The sequence below is a fragment of the Ursus americanus genome, chromosome 11 (assembly GCF_024610735.1).
Source record: "Ursus americanus isolate L20-20 chromosome 11, mUrsAme1.1.p, whole genome shotgun sequence".
Lineage (NCBI taxonomy): Eukaryota > Metazoa > Chordata > Mammalia > Carnivora > Ursidae > Ursus > Ursus americanus.
Window position 1 is genome coordinate 10853981 of NC_142137.1, and position 22199 is coordinate 10876179.

Below are 22199 nucleotides of genomic sequence, written 5' to 3' on the forward strand. Positions count from 1 at the left end.
GACTCAGACAGTGTTCCGGAGGGAACTTGGCAACTTGGATAACCTTAAAAACTGTCCTGACTTTAGACAGAGCACTAGGCCTTTGTATCCCAGCACCTAATAGTCACAGGCCCCCGGCTGCCCAGGACAGGGCTCATAACCCTTGATGAGGAAGTTCCTGCCTGCAGAGGGCAAGTGTAAGTGAGGGTCCAGCAGCGGACCAGTAGCAGTGGATCTTCCCAGCAGCTGGGAGATGGGGACAAAGGACTTGAAGGGCCTTGGCGGAGGACTACTGTATGCACTGCCACCTTCAAGTCTCCTAAGAGTTTGACACACACACACACACACACACACACACACACACACACATAATATCTGCATTAAGACAAAGACTAAATTTTAGTTTTCCAATTTATTTTACATTCATTAGCTTATTAGCCAAGTCCTTCCTAAATGGAAAAAAAAAAAAATTCCATGGACTCTAACTTACTATGATTTATCTCTCCAAATCTGAATGTTTCAGAAATACTTTTAAAAACCTTTTTCATTACTCATAGTGTCTCTTAACCATTGTGGACTAAATGGCTACTGGGTAGACAACCCAGACTGTCTGCCAAATGGGCTAAGAACATGTGTCCAGAAACACAGAATAGTCAATTAGTACCAAAGAAGGAAGGAAGTTCTCTAAAAAAAAGTAGTGACCGCTAGCTTGGAAAGGGCAGGAGTAGAAATGTGGGGGCAGTCTCCAGTGGAGGCCTAGAGCTGAGCAAACGTGAGCAGGGCAAGGATGGAAAGATATCCAATATAGCCAGTGCATAGACTGGGGTATGGGCTCAGCCAACCCCTCCAGGAGCCTTGTAAAGCCTGTGAAAGAGGGTTGACATAAGTCTAAGAGAAATGGAAGGCCATCAAAGGAACACCCACAGTGTGTGTGTGTGTATGCACCGTGATCAGATTATTTTCTCTCGCTAAGAAGCAGTATTTGTTGTTGTTATTGTCATTTTGTTGTTTTTTACAATGAAGTAAAGGTTGGAAAGGGGAAGAAGAGTACTAGGTGACAAGTGGTTATACCATAAATTGGGATTAACAAACTACATCCCACAAACCAAATCCAGGTCTCTGCCTGTTTTTGGATGGCCCCCAAACTAACAACAGTTTTTACATATTTAAATTTCAAAAAGAATCCCAAGAGGAATAATATTTCACGATGTGAAAATAATGTGAAATTCAAATTTCACTGTTCTTAAATACTGTTTTGTTGGAACACAGCTATGCTTGTTTGCTTACATATTAGCTATGACTGCTCTCGCCCTATAGGCAGAGCTGAGTGGTTGCAACAGAGACTCCACAGCCTGCAAAGCTTCAAATATTTACTAGCTGGCCCTTTACAAAAAACATTTGACATAGATGATGAATTTTCCAGGTATTGATAAGCTTCACGACATAAAAATCCCTGGACAAAAGTTAGAAGAACCTACCTCTGTACTCATAAGATCTGCTCCTAGGCTGAATAGTGAGTTTATTTTTTTAGGTACCGAAGTAAAAAGTACAGCATCTGCTCTTATGCTCTAGACGGAGAGGCAGACATTCAACAACTATCTACACACCAGAATATATATTCTAAAGCAGTCGTAATAGAAGTAGAGGGTGCTGTGATGTAGCATAATTTATTTTCAAGTCAAAAGGAAGACCTCTTTGAGGATGTAACATTTAAGTTAAAGAATGGCATATGAAAGTCTAGGCAAAGCTTTTGGGCCAAGGGAAGAACAAGTACCGGCAAACTGAACTGGGCACTGGGTGTGTTCTAGGAACGTAAAGAAGGCCCATGTGGTGAAAACACAGTGGATGACTGAGAGTAGGAAGGGGCTGGATCAGGAAACACTTTGTAGATCAAATGTTAAAGATGTTGAGAATACACGGGGAGCCTTGGAAGAGTTTTGAAAGAGAAACATGATGGGATGCACTTTTTAAAGAACTCTTTGATCGCCTCTGCCTGAAGAGTAGACAGACATGGCAAAAGCTAGAGGGGACGTGGGGACATGGATGGTGGAAAATGATACAGTGGGGTCTGGCTGTTGAACGGAAGGATCTGGTAGATGGGGGAAGGTTGAAGGTTCAGGAAATGGGCAACAGACTGAGAGCTCTGAGAAGGAATGGCAAGACCTTCCTAGAGGTTGGATGTGGGTGATTCCTCTTTGGCACTAGGAGCAAGACGGGAGAGGGATGTCAGGAGTACAGTTTTTAACTCCAAAGTGCATCACTTCTCCTCTGTTCAGTGCTGCTTTAAAAACTTTCTCCGGCTTGTTTCTTAAGTAAGCTGTATGTCCAACATGGGACTTGAACTCATAACCCTGAGATCAAGAGCCACATACTCTACTGACTGAGCCAGCCAGGCACCCCTCTGGCTTTTTTCTAATTAGATCAAAGATCTAAGGAGGTCAGTGAACAGCCCATTCTTTTTTCATTAAGACTTATCATAGGGTATTTTAACCTTCATCATACATTTTATTTCTCTACCCCCTTATTCCTCTTTTACTTTCTTCTGTATTAGACTCAGGTTTTTGCTTCAGGTATATAGAACGATGCACTCATAAAGTAGAGCTCTCTGGAAATGTTTTCAGCTGTGTTCTGTCTCTCCTGTCCTCATTTTCCTCTCCCATCTTTTTATTTCCCTCTTTTTCTTCCTTCCTCTACAGGACTCCTCCTTAAGTTTTGCCTTCTCATTCCCTTGCTTTGTTCCAGTCTTCTCCTTGTTCACTCACTGCTCCTCTATTTCTCCTTTTTCCCATCTCATCCCCCTTATTCTCCTTCTTTTGGTGACACCTGTCACAGCCTCATCTCCCATTCTACTGACAGTTCTAGGTCCGAGAGTCCAGAAGAAAACCAAATCCATGTTACAAATATATATTCTGTATTTAGATATGAAGACATGAAATAGATATATTCACTACCAATGTCACATATATAAATTTCTTGAATTCTAGGTGGAATTTTGATAACCTCCATTTTAATAAAAACTTTTTTTTGTTTGGATCAGGAAACACTAGGCATAATGGTGAGTTGTGGTTAGACTTCTACAAGGAAATCAGGTGGACCCCAAAGCCAGGGTTTACTCTGTAGCCAAACTCAGATAGAAAAGTGGAGATGTTTCTAGATGTAACAAGATTCCTGTGACCTTCAGGAACTAGCTTTTTGGCTGTTGAGTTTTCTCTATTCGTGACTATTTACCTCTGAGTTTGGTTTTATAATTTTACCATGTTGTTGTCATGCATCAGTTTCCTTTGTCTACCTTTCCTGAGATTCTGATTCTATTTTCAACCCCACCCTGACAACTTGATTCTGACTGCTTGTTCATTGGCTCTGGTCTTCTAGACCTTAGTCTGAGTCCTGGCTTAGCATCACTCTGCTAGTGACTCAGTGCCCAAGAACTTTCCATGGACACTTGCTATGTAAATGTGAAGATGTGGTGCCACATCAATCAGGACCTGAGATGTCAGTAGCTGGAGGAGACAACTATAGTGCCATTTATACCACTTCTCAAATTTGAATGGCTCTAATTCCCTACATAACTGACTCCAGAATGTCCAGACTTTTAGAGTTCCCACTCTATCCAGTGTCTTCTTGCTATCCCAGATACGTTAGCATATGCTCATGAATCCATCATTATCCTTGCCATTGAGGCTGAGTTCTTCAGTCTCATCAGTTGTGCAGAGGAGCAAATCCAAAGCAAATCATTGCTTTTTGCTGCTGGTGCCACCATCATTTGTGTCCGAGCTGGAGTCTAGTAAATGGCAGCAGAGCTGGAGCCATGTGGCTCTATCTCGGCATTAATCTTGTGATGTTAAAGGAAACATCCCTCTTACAGAATGCTCAATGAAGTAAGTGCAGGAGAATTCGACTACAAAACTGTTTGAGATCCAGAGTGCTATAGCATTTGATTATGCAACTCTTCCATTCATATAATTACTAAACTCTCCCCAGAAGAAGACACACATTTAGAGGGTTGATGGATCTAGATAAGTTTTGATATTAGCTCTGTGATGACTTTTAGATGTGGCAACTTGGCTAAGCTGAGCTGGTCTCCAGAACTCCATTTCTAGTATGTTTCTGGGTAGGATGGACTGCAAGTTGGAGGGAGGTGGTGGCCATGCTTCGGCAGAACACATCCCTTTGCTATTCAGTCAAGCTCTATTCTAGGTGGTCCTGTGAAGGGATTCTGTAGATGGGGTTGTAGTCATGCATCAGCTCTTTTCAGTGAATCAAAAGGGAGACTTTCCTTGGTGGGTCTGATTTGATTAGTTGGAAGCCCTTCCCTGAGCCCAGTGACTCCAAAGAGCATCTGAGTCTGTAATGAGTCTTCCTTCCCCTTGGATCTTTCTTCCTTAAGGACACCTGTGGTTGACAAGCTTCAGCTTGTGTTCCCCAGGTTTCGGCCTGCGTGAGATTGTTCTTTCCTAATTGTTACCCTGTGGACTTTAGGCTTTGATCAGCCAGTCCCAAATTGCTCATCCCTTGTATAAATCGATATGTATCCTACTGGTTCTCCTTTGCTGAATGAACAGTGACTGATACATTTCCTACAAACTTTGATCTTTGGTCCTGGGGCTGAGTATGGCTTCCAACGAATGCCAAAATGCTTTTGTTATGGGGAGTACTTTCTCAGGAGTTACCATCTCCCTTCCTGTATAATTTCCCTAGATTGGATCTTCACTTGGGCTACCCCAGCTAATCAATCATCTAAATCCTGGTGCTGAACAGTGGCCCAATGACTTTTCAATATGCCTCAGTCCAACATAAATAGACATATGGCGGGGAGATGTTGCCTAACACTACCAGTAACAAACATGTTTTGGTGGGAATTTCACAGAGCTTTGAACATTCAGACATCACAGGGTAATTTCTTTTTTCTGATTTGATGATGAAGCAAAGTGAGAAAACGATTTCTGCTTTCCATAGATTTGGTATCCAAATGGATAGTAAATGTTAACACTGAGGTTCCACAAATAGCCGCTTTGGAAGAAACCAAGAAATCGGGTTGAATGGTTAGAAGGTTAAATGTATTTTTCATGTGGCCAAATGGCATTTAAGGAAAATGAATGTAAATAGAGTTTGTCATTTGAAAGTAGCTAACCTTTGTTATTTTCCCAAATTCCATCGAATCCCAACCAGATTGATTTGTGGGTCATTACTGTTAACCCAAACTGTGCCAAAGGCAATGCCATTGAGGTGGATTAAAATTATTCACTTGTTTTTGTGTAACCCTGACTTCATCGAAATGAATCCCATGCCCTATTCAATTAATATCCTCGTTACCATCCTCAGAAGTGAAGAGTTAAACTCGCTGGGGAGCAGTAATGGTAATATGTCCAGAGAGAGATTCATTTGGCCCCAGCTGTCCATTTTATTCTAAGTGCTAAATGCGTTAATATACATAGACTATCATTTACATAGCAAGTGACTATGCCAGATGAATTATTTATTGTGTGACAGCTACCTAATACCCAGTGTACTATCAAATGCAAAGCCATTTCTTATTTGACCTGTATATAAATTTGCATTATAGAATTCATTACCTTCCTATATAAGTCACATTGAAGTTTTGTGCAGCTACCTCTCTGAGAAGCTGTAGGTTACCTCTGCTTTGATTTAATTGCCGCTCCTCTTGTATGGCAAAGCAGCCTGCTTTTGGAATGGAAGGCTTGCAGGGACCCCAGCCAGGCAGCATGCGAAAAACCTCTCCTTTGATGCAGAATAAGGTGAGAGAGAAAGACAAGCCCAAATTTAATTAAAATGTTATGAGAGCTGGAAACCAGCACATGAGACAAAGTAAAGGGGAACAGGGTTTGTGGCTCCTGAAGTGTGTATGCTGCCAGGGATCACCAAGGTAATAAAATTCAAGCTGCTTTCCCCAGGCAGTGGGTGACCCCATCCTCTGCAGAGAGCCGCATGTTTACATTTGGAAAGAACTGGGAGGAAGTCTTCTTGAATAAAAAATTGCCTTATTTCCAATTTATTCTTTAGTCTCTGGAATGTAATTTAATTCATCTTTGCAGTTTTCATGTGGCTTTGCACACTATTTGTCTCTGGATTATCTTTGCAACCTTTAATAATATGGTTCATCAGGGAGGTTTATACCTCTGAACATAATAGTGTTAAGACTAGTTCCCGGACCAGACAGATAGTAAGCTAATTACCCAACTTGTTGGAGAACCGGAACTGTATGGACTGGAAATTTCTGGTTTTGAAATGAATGATGGGAAGCCTTTAGAGGCCTGAACCCTTAGGTGTCCTCCCCATTAGATTCTTAGTCAGTCACTCAGGGCTCTGCCAAATTGGATGGCCTCAAGATTTGCTTTGCTTGTGAGATTTTTTGTTACTTTCCAATTCCAGCTGGACTATGAATACTGCAAGAAAATCCTTTCTTATTATTGGCATTTTGGTGCTTCTATTTCCGATCTCACCTGGAAACAGGCAGGGCAGAGGAGTGAGAAAATGAAAAGAACAATGGGAAAGGTAATAGAATTGCACCGAACCCTCCAAGAGATTTGCTTTGAATTCCACATGAAGGTTGAGGCACCTACAAACTTCAACTAAGTCAATTTGGGTGTACTTGTCCCTCCAAATGTAATTTCAGAGCTGCTTTTTCTGGAGGAAAGCTTTTTGGATATGAGATCCGTTGGAATATCCCTAAGAGTACAAAGCTTAATTTGTCTCTGTCATGTGATACCCATGCACCCGCACTAGAAATATTTTTCTTCAGTAAATGAAAAATGGGGACTTAAAGATTTGTATTGTAATCTAGTCCCTTACTGTACAGAGCATGCTCTGGGGACAGGCAGTATCAGCAATCATCTAGCAGCTTCTTAGAAATGCCCCATGCCAGACCTATTGCATCAGTTCAACAAGATCCTCAGGTGCTTTGTAAGCACGTTAAAGCTCCAACTCTCATCTAGCCCGCTGACATTCCAACCATTGACATTTTTTTCCTCCACTGGATCCTTTCTTCAAATGACTCAGGTGAGGCTCAGACAAGGGAGGGGAGCTAGGCTGGTATAGATTTTAAGGGCTCTCAAGCTGTCCGTGTCTCCTACTCCTGCTGCTGGTCTATGTTACCCCAGGGCACCATGGCACACAGCACAAAAGCGCTAAGCCAATTTCAGCATTTACTGTGAGTTAAGAGACCGAAGCTATGAAAGGTTAGCTAGCTCCCTTTAGGTCACAAAGCTTGTTAGTGCTAATGCTGGGTCTATAAGCCAGGTGGTGGGACTCCAGTTCCGCCTGGTTCTGACACCCAGGATTTGCAATAAGCCTTTGAACAAAAAAATAAGCTGCATCTGAGACTGAAGTTATGACCCGGGTTTTGCCACTCCCTGGACAGTGAAAAGCATTTAAACACCTGTCCTTGTTGAAGAGTGAATTAGTGCATTATGTGTTTATAGCTCTGGTAATTGCACCCCATGCATTTGATTGTCTTTATAGAACAAATCCGAGGTTGAATGCAAACTTTTAGTTTTGATTATAAATGTTTACTTAAAAGATGGCTCCAAGTCAATGCTATGGAATTGATTCCAAGCCACTAAAGACCTCACATCCAGACTTTTTATCCTCTGGGACTGAAAGATGAAAACTTTGGATGATGTTAAAGACTGAATGTTTGTGCACAACCCCCCACCCCCACCCCAATCCATATGTTGAAGTCCTAGCCTACATCGTGATGGGATTTGGAGATGAGGCCTTTGGTAGGTAATGAGGGTTAGATGAATTTGTGAGGGTGGGGCCCTCAGGATGGGATTAGTGTCCTTATAAGAGAAAGCAGGGAGCCTGCTTCTTTCTTTCTATACCATACCCAAAGAAGAGATCATGTGATCACACAGTAAGATGGTAGCTTCCTACAAGCCAAGAAAGGAGACCTCAAAATGAAACCTGCCTTGCTGACACCTTGATCTTGGACTTCTCAGCCTCCAGACCTGTGACAAATAAACTTCTATTGTTTAAGCCACCCAGTCTACGGTACAGATGACATACACTAATACAGATGACAACCATACCCATTTATTAATGAAATTTGGTCATTCTTGTGAAAACTAAATAATAATGATCGCTCTTAATTATCGAGTGCTTACTACATGCCAGGTCCTGCTAGTCACTTTGCTAGACATTTCATAAATATTATCTATTTCATCCTCACATCAGTCCTTTAAGATAAATATTACACTGGTTTTACAAACGACTTTTTTCAAGGGAGCAGGTCTCAGTCTCTCTGTATCGCTAGACAATAGCCCAGTGTTAGGCATATAATAGGCCTTTAAATGCTATTATGTACTGAAGGTTATGAGATTTGCCCAAGGTCAGGCATGCATGTACAATTTTTCGATCCAGGGCTATCTTCCATTGTAGTAGATTACAAGAAATGGCCACAAATTCCTCCCATCTTTATGCATACTCCTTTTAAAATCAACTTTTCTGTTCCTCAAATCCAGAAGTGGCATCTATCTTGCCACTCTTTTGAATTTAGGCTGTCCCGGGACTTGCTTTGACAAACATAAAGTAACAGAAGCAACAATTGGGAGTTTTGAGCCGAGGTCTCAACATGCAGGCCTCCTCCTGAGACTTCCATGTGAGGGAACCTGGGCTAGTTTCCCTGAGGGTGCAACAGCCTGTGATTATCAGCATCAACCACCAACCATGGGAATGAGCCTATCTTGGACCATGCAACCTACTGGGCTGTGCTGCCACATGAGTGAGCTGAAGTGAGACCAGCAGAAGAATTGCCCAAATGAGCTCAGCCAAAACTCATGACCCATATGATTATAAAATAGTAAATGATTGTTTAAAGCCATCATTTCTATTACTATGTAATAGAAAACTGATATACCCATGTTCCTTCTACAGCCTAGATGTTGATGAGGGTGACGGTGATGACAAGGATAATAATAATATTATATGATGTTGTTGAAAGATTATATGGGCCAAACAACATTTTAAGAACTTCGCATGCATTATATCATTTGATCAGTCAACCATCCTGTGAGGTGGTACTACGTTATCTCTACTTTATTGGTGAGAAAACTAAATTCAGCCATTTTTCTGGATCACACAACTAGTAAGTGTTGAAGAGGTTACACTCTAGAACCAACACTCTGAACCACTAAGCAATAGAATTTAAAAGGAAGAGCCATGGTGCAATGTGTTACGTGAAAGTGGGTGGAATATATTTATTTTGATGAAGCTGATGGGTTAAAGGAGTGTGGTAAGCAGAATAATGGCCCCCAAAGTTGTCCATGTTCTACTCTTCAAAACCTGGGACCGTGTTATATCACATGACAAAGGAGAATTGAGGTTGCAGGGGGAATTATGGTTGTGGTATGAGTTTCCTGTCGCTGCTATAGTAAGTTACCATAACCTGGTGGCTCCAAACAATAGAAATTGATTGTCTCACAAATATGAAGGCCAGAAATCTAAAATCAGTTTCACTGGGTTGAAACCAAGGTGAGGACAGTCCTGAACTTCTCTCGAAGCTTTAGGGGAGAATCTGTTCATTGCCTCTTCCAGCTTCTGGTGGTTGTTAGTATTCCTTGGCTTGTGGCTGCACCACTCGAATCTCTGCCTATGTGGTCACTTTGCCTTCTCCTTTATGCATGTCATCTCCTTCTGCCTCCTTTTTGTTTGGATGCTTGTGATGGCTTTTTCAGGCTACTCTGATAATCCAGGAAAATGTCTCCATTTCATGACACTTAATTGAATCCTATCTGTAAAGTCCTTTTTGCCATAAAAGGTTAACATTTATGGGTTCCAAGGATTAGGATGTGGATATCTTTCAGGGGGCATTATTTAGCATACCACAGGTGCCAACTGTGAAGTGGGATCAGTTGAGATGGAGAGAGCATGCTGAATTATCCAGGAGGGCCCAATGTTATCACAGAGGTCCTTAAAAATGAAAGAGGAAGGCAGAAGAGAGTCAGAAGGAGATGTGACTACAGTAGAAAGACACAGAGATGGAACATTACTGGCTTTGAAGATGGAGGCAAAGAAATGGATTCCCCAGAGCCTTCAGAAAAGAATGCCACCCTCCTGACGCCTTGATCTTACCCCAGTGAGATCTGTTGAACTGTAAGGTAGTAAATTTGGGTTGTTTTAGGTCCCTCAGTTTGTATAATTTGCTAGAAGGAGGAAGCCAAAATGTTCTATTTTAAAGCTAACCTTTGTTGAATTTTCCTTTCCATCAGTTACTATGCTAATTTATTTACGTATATTATTTCGTATGATTTTCAGGGAAACAATGAAACAACAAACTATTTGAAGCAATGTCTCCGTTTAATAGCTATGAATACAGTAGTCCCCCCTTATCCATGTTTTCAGTTACCTAGCTGTCAACCACAACACAGAAGCAATGATCCTCTTTCTGACAAATCGTCAGAAGGTCAATAGTAGCCTAACGCTACCACAATGCTGATATCGTTCACCTCATTTCATCTCATCATGTAGCCATTGTATCATCTCACATTATCACACAAAGAAGGAGGAGGAGTACAGTACAATAAGATATTTTGAGAGAGATACCACAGTCCCATAACTTGTATTACAGTATATTATTATCGTGGTCCTGTTTTATTATTGGTTACTGTTGTTAATCTCTTACTGTGCCTAATTTATAAATTAAACTTTATCATATATATGTGTATGTATGGGAAAAAGCATAGTATACATTGGCTTCAATACTGTCCATGGTTTCAGGTATCCGCAGGGGGTCTTGGAATGCATTCCCCGCAGATATGGGGGGGGGGGACTGTACTGTATTAAGACTTACTTTCTTAAAGATACACAGCTCCACAGTACTGGAGCAAGGATTGAACACATGGATTCTGACCTCTGAGTCTCATTCTCTATACCCCCATCAGTCACCAGTAATCCGTATCTCCCTGCAGGTGTGATTGAGGAGTACTCACCAAAGCATGTGCTTCTCAACCAAGCATCAGGAAAAGCCTGAACGAAGATATCTCTATTTATGGATGAGGTTTAATGACAGCTAGAAGTAGGAGTTCTTGTAGTCTTTGAGTTAGAGATGATCAAACTTGATTTTTTTCTCCTATAATTCCTTCTTTTGTCCAATAGCACCAAAGAGAAAAAGAGTTGAATGGAAGAAAGAGAGAAAAAGGCTAGATATAGAGGAAGGGAGGTTTATATTTAAGCTTTTTTAAAATTCAAGTTAACTTCAAGCTCCTTTTGAAATACTGCAACTATTCTTTAGAGAAGAATTCAAGCATCCAGTTTTCTTGATTCAAATCTCAGCTTTCTTATCAATGCATAGCTGATGTCCATCAACTGGCGATATGCCTACATAAAGAAGCTCTAGGAAATTAATTTAATTTTCAGCAGAGAGCCACTTATTTGTCATTTCAGTTATGGATCTGCCTGCCTTATTCTGCACCGTGACTGCGTTTTGTCCAATCACTTTTAGTTACTAGACCTTGCTTGGGTACTTGTTTCCTTTGATATAAGCTTTCCAAACCCAGGCTCTGGGCCTCATTTTTCTGTGCTCTGGCTTCAACACCAGGAACCCCTGAGGCTTGATGTTGCTTGGACACTGACTCCAATTATTTTCTGTGCAAATTGCTTGACCCTTCAGCTTTGATTCTCCCTTTCACAAACTGGGGATATAATCACTTCCTCTCTTATCTCACAAGATTCCTGAGGGAAGCATTAAAGAGCTTTGAATATGAAAAGCACTATATACCTGTGAAGGAGTGTTATGTGCTCGTCATTTTCCATCCAGTTCCCAGATAATATCAGGCGCCATGTTCCCCAGGGAAGCTAGTTAAGACGCAACAATCCTTGGCCAGGTCTGTGGTTTCCTTTGCTGCTTCTGAGATGCCCTGCAGCAGACAGCAAGCATCAACCCATTCCCTCCTGCGTAATTTTTTTTCATGGCTGTTTGCAAGTGAGATCCTAGCAGAATTGCTGAGCCTCTGTGTTAAACTTTTCCCTTCACTTAATCTACTTGAAAAAACCTTGCTGCATACATTTGTCCACATGACTACCCCAGAGGAGCGCTGCGAAAATGCACTTCTGTTCATCTGGCCTGCTCAGGGAAAGAAAAGCAAGTCGTTTTCAGTGCAGTCTGAGTTCAGATGGAGAAGTGATATTTTCAAGATTAAAATAAACTAGTGTTGTAATTACAGTACTTAAGACACCCTTAAACTGAACATCATTTTTACTCTTCCTGCTGTAGATAAGGACATCATCAGACTTGACAGTTCCTCTCCTAATGCAATTGGTCTAAGCCAATTCATGGCAGTGACAACGAAGCATTTAATCGACCTGGGCCTCGTCCTGTCTATCTGCATCCCAGGATGAGAGAGGCTGAGTATAAATGAGTGAGCACTTATTTCTTTTCCTGGATTCTGCATCCCATTCTGTACCAGTTGACTTGGATTATCTGTAGGTAGCTCCTGTTCCTTTGTTCTTGTCCTTATTCACGCCTACTCTGACATGCTTGTTATTTTCAGGAGAGAAGAATACTTCAGGGGCATTTATTTTATATTTCGAAAGGGCTGAGATCATGCCATGGACTTAGTAGGCCCTTCGAGTAAGAAAAAAAACTTCAGTTTACAAAAGAGAGAGTTGAGGCCCAGGGCTATTCCATAATGTACTCTAAGTCACACATCCAAATAGAGACAGATCTCTGCCCAGAGCCTGCGTGTCCTGACTTCCATTCTAGGGTTCTGTCCATTGCATACCCAGTAATAATTCCTACAACTCAGTCCATAGGGAGCGCAATGCCTAGATTTTTGTCTTTGGGCTTGTGAAGGCCAAGGCTTCTCTTCACTGTTTTCCTCTGTGCAAGTACAAATCAGAAGCATTTCTACATTTTCCCTTTGGTTATGGGTAGTCTCGGTGTCTCTCCAGAAAGTCAGAGGGCTAGCCTGAGGTTTTTTAAGCAAAATGTAATGTTTAGTCTGAATTGTTCACTTTCCATTGTAACACAAATTTCCCTTTCTGGAGCAGCCCATATGTAGAATAGGGCCATATTACCAATTATAAAACCGCTCTGTCTGACTCTGGCATGACCCATAATTGGGAATTCCAGCTCTCAGATTCTCTCCAAGTAGTTTGAGGGGGTCTCAGAGGTGGTTTCCCAGGAACTCTGAGAGCTAGTGTTTAGGTTTCATGGTTCTTAAGTCTCAGTGACTATCATAATCTCCTGGAAACTTTCTAAATATCAGATTTTAAGACACCACTCCCAGAAAATTTGAATTACCAGGGCCCAGGAATATGTATGCCATTAGCACCCTGCATCAATTGACGATCAAACAGACCTGTGAAACCCCACTCTCTTTCCACAGATCATTCTTTCAGCATATATTTCTAGCCCACTATATTATAAGCACTGTTCCAGGCCCTGGAGATAAACAATGAAGAAACAAACTTCTGAGCTCCTGGAGCTTTCATTCCATTGGGGAAACAGATAATACACAGATAAACAAGTAAGTGTGTATATAGTAAGTCAACTGGTGACAGATATGCAGAGAAAGGCAAGGTAAATTAAGTTTGGAAGAGGGGCTGCTTTTTTATACAGGGTGCTCAAGAAAGGCCACTTCCATTATGTGACATTTGAGTAGAGATTAAGGAAAATGTGGGAAGAAAGCCATGTGGATACTTTTCAGGAGGGTGTTCCAAACATGGAGAGCAGCTAGGTCAAGGGCTATTGAGTTGGGAGTTAGTATGCCATCGTACCTGAAGAGGACAGTGTGAACAAGAAAGAGGAGGTGGTGGGGCTTGAGGGGTGCTGGGTCCCCAGCATGCAGGACACCGTGAGTGTTTAGACTTGGCCATCCTGATTATATGGGGAGCCACTGGAAGATTTTCATCCATGGAACAAGAGCCTGATACATGATTTTTTAGATGAATTATTCTGGCTGTTATACGGAGAGTCATATCTAAGATGGCAAAGTTAGAAGCCAAAAGACCATCAAGGAAGCTACTATGTATAGTCCAGGTCAGACATGATGGAGCTTTGGGACAAGTGGTAGTAGACATGGAGTGGATATGGGATGTGTTTTGAGGATAAAAACTCGGGATTTGCTGATGGACTGAATATGGGGTGTGACAAGAAGAGGAATCAAAGATGACTAAAATTTTTGGTGTGGACAACTTGAAGAGCAAAGTTGCCATTCAGAGAAGGAAAAAAGTGTAGAAGGAGGGGATTTAGCGGAGAAAGTCAAAACCTGATTTTGGATATGTAAGTTTGAAATACCTGTTAGATATCCAGATGGGAAGAGCAAACAGCTGTTTGGATATACAAATCAAGAGATCTAGGGAGAAATTTAGGTTGGATGTATAAATGTGATAGTCATCGGAGTATGACGTGACTCTGGCCATGAACCAAATATTGACATCTATGGAATTAGTATGGATAAATAAGAGAAGAGCTCTTGAAGATCAAATGCCCTCTTATGTGTTAATGTTTAAAGGTCAGAGAGTGGAAAGGATCTGTGAAGACTGAGAAGGGGTGGCCAGAGGGGTTCCACCATTTTCTTTCTTTTTGGCTCTGTCTCACTGAATAATGTGTCCTATCACTGCTGATGCCAAAACTGTAACTCATTGCCAAAATTTCAAAGACATCACTGTTCCTGCAGGAAGGACTGGGGCACTTCCAAGGCTGATGTAGCTGCCACTGTTCTTGCCAGTTCTGTGCTGGCACCAAGCTATGGAAGCTTCAGCTCTTTGATGCCCAGTGGGCATTAGAAAAACCTCTCTTTGGTTTTAATGTTGCTTGTTGGAGATTCCTTAAGAAAGGATTTGAGCAGGTATCTGGAAGCCAGTCAGTGTAAATGGATAGCCTACCTCATTGTCCTTGAACTGAACGCATATATTTCAAATACATCTCAGTTCTAAATCTTATAGTGAACACAGCTTAGATTCAAGCAGAAATACCAGCCAAATTCTAAAGCAATTTTTTTTTAACACTGGGAGGCAGCTCTTGCAATCATAGAAAAATTTGAGCTATACCACCATAGAAGTTTGATTTCAGATTCCATCCTAGAAGAAATAAAAAGCTCACAGAGGAAGACAGTACAGTGTTCATACCCTTTCCAGTTACTCCCTACAGGTGTAGAGAAAGCATCTGTTATGTACCTTTTGAGGTGTCGGAGAAAAGGAAACAATTTAGTTAAAGAAAAAGCCTATTGCATTGTGTAACTGATTATGGAAAGAATGCTATGGTAATGTGCAGTGCACATGCGTACAACTCGTTAAAGAAGGACTTCTTCTCTAATTTTCCTCATTCTTGATGTCAGAACTTTGACTTTAATAGTCCAGTAGGATACAAGTGTGGAATCCCAAACTAATAAAACCTGGAAGGTTCTTTCATTGAGAACTTTCTAAAGACTTTCTTGACTACAGCGTGACTAAGGCCTCATTCCATGATATCAAGGGCTCTGATAGACCCTGCAAGTTCTGTTTCTGCCTTTGGTGCCTTTAGTATTAATCTCTGATAAGTCTAAATCTTTTCTTAGGAACCCCAGGAGGGATATAATGTTGTACTTAACTTGAACATTCTTAAGTTGAATATTCTTTGAACTCTCTCCAGTAGCCATGCTCTTTCCAAGGAATCAGATATCTTTTGGGTTCTCTAGAAACTTTGAGGAAAGGAAGACTTATGCAGTCATTCTGATTAGAAAAATCTTTTCTGACTTGTAACAAGAATTAAACACGGATTTTCAGGCTATTTCAGGGGTCAGAGCATTAAACATCTCTGAGGCAATAGTAGCTCTTGCTATTTCGGTTTAATCCCTCCATTTCTAATATTACAATGGCTCACATTATGACCAACGCTAGCCAGAAATGGCAGATGGGTTGAGAGAAACTGACAATATAGCCTATTCAAATAGCATACTCATGTTCTGCATTGGAATGGACAAACATTCATTTTCCACTTCCCCTTCGTATTTCTTATTTTGATGAATAATAGCACAATGGTCCAGCTAGTAATTGCAGCCAGACTCCATGTCTCTCTCCTGATTTCATTTTCTACATCACACTAGGTTCAGATAGCCCTCATATCTCTTGAATTCACCCTCTCCTATCTCCAATCCAAAGTACCCAATTTCAGACTCTTATTATTTCCTATCTGAACAATTGCAACAGCTTTGTATTGGTTCTAAACTACTCCCAGTCACCCTGTGAAATCCATGCTAAGAGTTTCTGTAAGAGAGCTATTAAAAAACAAAAACAAAAACGAAACCTGGAATATCCTTCACCTGTTCAAAACGTTCTTAGGTCTCCTCAAAATAACAGCACTATGTCTCTAAATGTGGGCTTTGGGCCTCCTACAGCAGAATCGTGGTTAAAGACGTACACCCGACAATTTGGAATTTGCACGTATAACAAGCTTCTTAGGTGATTCATATGCACTCAAACCATTTAAGAATTACTGATCTAACTGATCAAGTCCTCAGTGTTTATAAAATCCTGTAAAACCTTGCTTGTGTCCACAACATTACCTTGTACCATGCAATGACACCAGGGTTACCCTCTCCTCATACTGAACCACTCGTAGGTCTGAAAACATGGTCATTGGTTAGTTAAAGTCTTCATTTAGGCCCAGTGAGAGATTGCCACTTCTGGGCCATACAAAGTTCTTAGTAGTTTACCAGTTTCAGCTGGTTAGAACAGGTTACTTTTTTAATGTAACTACTGAAAATTTTAAATTATGTTCATGGTTTGCATCATATTTCTTGTCAATAGCACTCTCCCAGTATATACTAAAGTTGTACATAGGCATATCTTATGCCCAGCAATTCCACTCCTTGATATATATGCAACAGGGCCTACATATGCTCAACCAAAAGCATATCCTAAAATGTTCGTAGAAGAACTGTCATAAAGAGTAAAGAACCAAGACTGTGATTTCTTGATGGGGTGCCTGGGTGGCACAGTGGTTAATCGTCTGTCTTCGGCTCAGGGTGTGATCCCGGCGTTCTGGGATCGAGCCCCACGTCAGGCTCCTCCGCTAGGAGCCTGCTTCTTCCTCTCCCACTCCCCCTGCTTGTGTTCCCTCTCTCACTGGCTGTCTCTATCTCTGTCAAATAAATAAATAAAATCTTAAAAAAAAAAATCTAAAAAAAAAAAAAAAAGACTGTGATTTCTTGGAATCTCTATCACCTACATCAAATACACATTATAAATCTTTGTTGAATGAATGACTGAACAGCTGCCGCCAGTCTATCCGTGGATTGGAAGGGTGGGGGTGGGAGATGGACCTTAAAGTAGGAGCATTTTTGTGCTATGGGGAGACAGTCCAGTAGCTACATCCTCCAGAGGTAGGAAATAAATTCTTACTGAAAGCATGAATTGATTACCTCCCCTCCATGGCAGACAATGCATTAAACAGACACCCTACCCAAAATGGCCCTTTCTTTTTTTTTCCAAATTATTTTTTATTATTAACAACATCATTGTATATCTATTTTGACTTACTTGTCCAGCATCTCCTCATAGTAAATTCCTAGGGCTGGAATAAAAGAGAATGCACGTTCTGTATTTTGGTATCTGTTTGCAATCAGGGACATGACTTTAAGCTTACAGCAGCTTCTGTAAAGCACACGAGGCACTAGCACTGCCTCTCCAGGGAACCCCCAGTCTCTAGGCAGAGTGCTGAGTTGCAACTCGGTGCTTCACCAACCCCAACCACCTTCCCAACACTCAAATCCCATGCCTTAGGGGTGAGAAGACCAGCCAGAAATGTCTGGGAAAGCCTCAAGTTTCTGAACTGCTAATAAAATAATAACATCTATTCCTGAAGAGACTTTGCAAAATCTGGAAGTGATGATAAAGATGACTTATGATGCCTTATCACAAAGTTGTATTAAACCTGCTCAGACTGAAATGACAGAATGAGGCTAGCCAGAGCAGTGTTTTCCCAGAGCTAGACAGTCCCATTGTTCCCACTATCCCCCACTGAGCTCCCTTTTGCAGCCCAAGGGACAAACCCAGCCCATATTCCTAGACACTTGCTTCCATGTAGGAACTTCCTTTAGGACTATAGAGACTTATTGCTTTATTCTGACACCTTCTTTCTTCTGGGAAACTCCTTCAAACCTTGTGATACTAATTGGAGCTGTCACTTCCCTGGATTCAGGGATAGATGCATGACTCATAATGGTGATGGTGTCCATAATGGACTTGAGACCCAAGCTGGGCCAAGTAGAATTCTCCTTGAAATGTCCCTCTCAGTGCACAACAGACTGGAGAGACAGGATGAAGGTAGGATGAAGAATAATGCTGAAACAAGTTATGGGGACACACAGAGAGAAAGAGAGAAAGAGATTGCTGATGGCTTTGAGCCCTGGGTTCCAAGCATTCTTGAGTTGAGCTCTTCATGCTCTTTAAACAAAATGGCATGCAGCACTGACATCAGCAAGTTGCTTAACCTCTCAAAGTCTCAGTGGCTTATGAGGTCCAATATGAACTGGTCTTCCCTATATCCTCAATCGACCTCATTTTGTGCAAAATGAGTAGTATTAGCCTTCTTTCAGCTCCCTAAAATCACCAACTCAAGTCCGCCATAGGGTCTTTGCACTAACCATTCCCACTGCTTCTCTCTCCATTGCCACCTGAGCCTTCATGAATGGTCTTCCCTCCTTCCCTTCCTCCCTCCCATCCTTCCTTCCTTCCTTCCTTCCTTCCTTCCTTCCTTCCTTCCTTCCTTCCTTCCTTCCTTCCCTCCCTCCCTCCCTCCCTCCCTCCCTCCCTCCCTCCTTCCTTCCTTCCTTCCTTCCTTCCTTCCTTCCTTCCTTCCTTCCTTCTTGCCAGAATTAGAGTGACTTCCATAAGGACCACCCAATTTAAAATAGTCACCACATCATTATGTACCATATCACCTTTTAAAATTGATTGCATAATGCTTAAAGAAATCTGATAATATTTATTTATTTATTGGTTAGTTTGTATATGGTCTCATTTTTCCTGCTTGACCATGAGCTCCATGAATATAGTTCCTGGCACAGAATGAGCACCCAGTGGATACTTATTGAATGAAAGAGCAGAAATAATAATAGAACCACTCAATATTTACTTTGGCTTATTATTTGCCAAACACTGTTCTAGACATTTTATGAGTTAATGAATTAAATCTTTGCAATAGTCCTATATGAGACCAATACTTTTACTATACCCATTTTACAGATGATGAAACTATAACACAGAGGATTTGAAACCCTCACAGAACAATGCTTTGAACAAAATACACACTTTTGAATATTTTTAACATTTCATGTGTTGATCAATAGAGAGGAAGATAGGTGACTAAACCGGAGGAGGAAAAGTGAAGGAGACCAAGAGCATGCCTGCTGCTCTGAATATTCGAAAAATAAGGATGACCTCTAAAAAGAATATGAAGGAGAGGAAAGACGGAAACAGAAAATTAGTTTTCTAGAGCTCTCATCACAAAATATCACAGACTGGTAGCTTAAACAGCAGCATTTATTTTCTTAAAGTTCTAGAGGCTGACGTCTGAGCTCAGGACATAGGTGTCTTCGGACACATGGTGTCTTCTGAGGGCCACTTGTGGCTTTGTCTTCACATGGGCATCCTTTGGTCTGTATGGTCTGTGTGCTAATCTCCTGCTTCTATAGGACACCCGTCATATTAGATTAGTGCTACTCAATATAACCCCATTTTACTTTAATTCTTTAAAGGTCCTATCTCCAAATATAGTCACATTCTGAGTTACTGGGGTTTAGGACTTCAACATGGGAATTTTGAGGGAACACAATTCAGTCTGGAATAGAGAAAAAATGAGGAAAGAAGTAAAGTGTAAAAATAAGTAAAGGTCAATGGAATCAGGGAGAGAAAGAAGGCTGGGGCGCAGAGCTGAGGGTATACAAGAAGTTCCTGCATAGTTAGAATATATTATATAGGAAATGAAGGTGAAGAAAAGATTTAATTAAGAAATAATAAAATATACCAATGCATTCAGTAAGTGAAATAAGAGAAGTTGAATAGTTTTACAAAGATGAAACAGAACACATAAAAGAGTAACACAGAAAAAATAAGGCAGATGAAGGACAATGATGTAAAAAATGGAATAAGAGAAGGAGAAGAAGGAAGAAAAGAAAAGGAATCCAGTTCTACAATGAGTTTATGGTGAATTTCGTTTCTGTTTTGTTCTGTCAGATGTCCTGTCATTTGGTGAGCTTGAATAATGCAGCACATGATTTCTATGACTAAAGACTTTACTGACTTGAAATATTATAAGAAGGCAATGCTGATATTGGAAATATCATGGAGATAGAGTAAGGAATACTTTCCCGTATGACAGTACTGATCTGTGTCATAAGAGAAGGTATATCAGCGGCATTTTATAAAGCTTCGGGGGGCTTTAAAAAGCAAAGAAATTGAGATTGAGTTAGCCAGAATCCGACAGCAGGTTTAACAGGAGATACTGTTCTGCTACTACTCTCACCAAGGGAGTTCAATTTCAACAGTGCTAATCTTTCCACAGTGGTGTAAGTTTAAATTTTGTGCCCCTAAGGAAAAATTTCCAAAGTAATTCCCATTGAACTTGCCTCCCAGAAATCCTGACTTCGTGTACAATCCGGGTACCACACCTGCCTCTTCAGCAGCCACCCAACCTGTCTCTCCACTCATTGACATCCGCTGACATTTCAGATGCTGCTTTCTCTGTTCCAGCAGGGTTAAACGAAGGTTCTATTGTTTCCTAAAACTTAGGGCATGGGATTTTAAAGCCAAATTATTATTTTTTTCATTCTTTTTTCAATGTAATTTTGCCTTCCTTATATTCTCGCTTCCAGTATTGCAAATTAATATAATGCTTTCAAATATAACTCTAGGTTTTCTTTATTTTAGCTATATTGAAACACGTCAATATAACCATTTTTATTTTATGTTTTCATCCATAATTAACTTTCTTTTCTGGCTAGGCATATAAAAATAGTGTAACAAATTCACAGTCCTTGGATAAAAGAATAATAATTTACAATATAATTTTTTCATTTTTTTTTAAAGTGAGACTCGCGTTGTTCTAGCTCCAATTAGGCTGGGAATTTGGGATGTCGTGTATTTATTGTGTGTACTAGTGTTTCTTTAATTTAGAGTTTCTGGATCACGTGCATCAGGATCACGTGGGGTGCTCTGAAATATGGAGATTTCGGGTACCTACTCCATATCTACTGAACCAAGATGTGGGCCCTGTGAAACTGCAATATAATAGTCTTCCCAGATGACCTTAATGCTTTTTACATTTTGAGAACTACCGGCATATATTTTAAGTACAAGAACTAAAATTCAGTCCCAATAAATCACCCTACTCAGATATCAAACGTTTTATTATAATTTGTTATGTTGCAGAAAAATAAAAATCAGACCGGTGAGAAACCAAGCGACACTCGGAGAAGTAGGAGAACTCGGATTTATTTTTTGCCGGTGGACCCAGACGAGTTCTCACTTGAAATTCTGGGCCCTGGGCTGCGGGGTTATAAAGCTTTTAGAGGGGAGTGCAGCATGTCGGAGTCCAAGGGCTATGCTGACTGCTGGTAGGTGAGTTTAAATTGTGTTGGGGGAGATTGCTTTAGGAGGGAACAGAGATTAGGGCAGTGCAGGAAGTCTGTGGTGTGTGGTGGGGAGCCTGTTTACAGAAGCAGAAATGACTAGTTATCTCTTGCTTTCAGCAGGGCTTCTGGTTATCTCTAGCTATTGTTAGTAACTTCTCGTCTTTTGGGGCCTGCTGGCCTGGTCCTGTTTTGGGTAATTTTCCTCATCAATTATACATGTGAATTTCACATATATATAAAATATTTTTGTCTCCTTAAAATTTCCTTGAAGTGATTTTCAACTGTACATTTATCTGCTTTTCTCATGAACATTTGGAAAACTTTTTTTTTCTTTTTGCTTTACAGACTTTACTAGAACAAGGTAGTATCAATTTAATGAGCCCAAAGTAGATCTCACATACAAGCAAAGTCAAAAAACACCTGGCGTCTGACTGTGGTCTTGGGAAACAGAGGTTGGTTTACCCAGGGAACCCTGATGGATTAGATGGGAGGACTCAGGTCATCTAATCAAGAAAAACTTGCTCCATTACATACACCCTCCAAAGTCCATATAAATCCTTTCTTTCTTCAAAACTTGGCAATGTTGGGGAAATACAGTTGAAAACAATATCTTCCTTTGGGGTTCTGGATGGGACCCCAAAGGAAGTT